We start from the raw sequence: 1,745 nt of genomic DNA, 5'->3' as shown, positions 1-1,745 counted from the left end.
ATTAACGGTAACCTTCAGGATCTGGTGTGCGTATTCACTAGGATGGAAACGCAGCACGTCCCTAAACCTAAATAATTCAAGTGGAAATAAATGGTCCCACGTGTGCATTCCCTGTTTCGGTGCTACGCGAATTCAAGTCTTTGTTTTAAATAATAAATTATTCCGGTTGCTAATCTTCACTATCCGGACCATGTTAGAGGCAAATGAGTGCCGCGGTTAACCCCCGTTTTTGCACCTACAATCCACCCCCGGGGAACATCTTAAAAGTGACGCCTTGGAATGACATACGTTTGGCTGAAACTTGAATGTTGAAATCCAAGATTATCTCTGTAATAATAATAATGACAATAGTAATCTAAACATTAGCCAAACCTCACCTGAAGACGTTACAATATAGCGAAACAGTTGCAAAATGAAATCAAAAAATCTAAAAGCTAAAGCAACAATCTTATTTTTGATCTCAATTCTTTTAAACATACAGCAACTTCAAAGAAAAATGTTTTTCTATAAAACTGGCACAGTTTTCTTTCTTTTCGTTTATCTGGCAGCATCTTCCCGATCCATACTCTATTTTAAAAAGAAATACAAACTGATCCAATTTGTCTCCCATATATGCAGCGAGCATCATTCTGGACCAACTTCAAAAGGAACTTTTTATTACGTTATACGCTATAAGAATATTTCGGAAACGTCGAAATAGGGCATTATTGATGCACTGAAATATGCCATTTTAATCTAGACATGTTTTATTCAACTTCCGTACCAAAAAACGGCGACATCGTAACAATGAAATCCAAAAGGAAGAAGATGACGTAAGTATTAGATACAGTCGTCAGACTAAAGGGTGAAATTGTATTGGAAAGGCGTTTTATCATAATTCTATTACAAAAAAGATCATATTGAATTATTAATAAATAATTGCAGGTCAAATTAATTAATAAATTAAAGTATTTATGACTAAAAAGTGCTTTTTTCAAGACTACACATCACTCGGTAAAGAATGTAATAAAATGGGGTTGTAATTAGGTTCTTTTATCTGAAATTCGAGTTCATTTTTTCCACCCCGTTGCCGTTTGACTAAAAATCAAGTCAGGCCGCATGTCAAAGCTGGAGGGGGGTGGCGGCCCCTCTTTTTAATATCGATCCATTAAAACGTCATTATATGTATACATGTCGATTCGTCCCGCGTATCATTAATCAAGTGACATGTGCCACTTGACGGGGCTCCTGCCCCGGTGATTGATGATTTAGCCTCATTCCAACGGACCGACAGTCTTTTGTTGTTCTTTGTCAGGTGCCCACTCCCGAAAACGAGAACCCTTTCCGCGCTCGAGTACTGGAAGCTAGTTAACATAACAATTTTTCACTACTTAACTGATTGCCCCTTTTGTGCTTCATTAGTCGGAAAACGCTACAACGGTTTCATTAAAAAGGCACGAGGGCTAATGAAAATCTCTTCATTTATCACGGGGTTATGCACGGAAAAAAGATGAAGCACACGTGGATCGGGCCTGTTCTCACGGGAATTTCGTGATACGCCACTGACCACTGCATTTTCTAAACCGCCAAAAGTTCATTACATTAATTAGGCAATCATTAATAAGTAATCAAAGCAAAAGTAGGACGAAAAGCTATTTTTATTCATCATCATCATCATAAGGTCATCAGTCCTAAGACTGGTTGGACACGTACCTCCACTCTTTCCTATCCTGAGCTAAACTTCGCATTTCCCTAAAACTAGAACA

The sequence above is a fragment of the Agrilus planipennis genome, unplaced genomic scaffold, assembly GCF_000699045.2.
Source record: "Agrilus planipennis isolate EAB-ADULT unplaced genomic scaffold, Apla_2.0 scaffold154, whole genome shotgun sequence".
NCBI lineage: Eukaryota > Metazoa > Arthropoda > Insecta > Coleoptera > Buprestidae > Agrilus > Agrilus planipennis.
Note: the sequence above shows the minus strand (reverse complement) of the source record.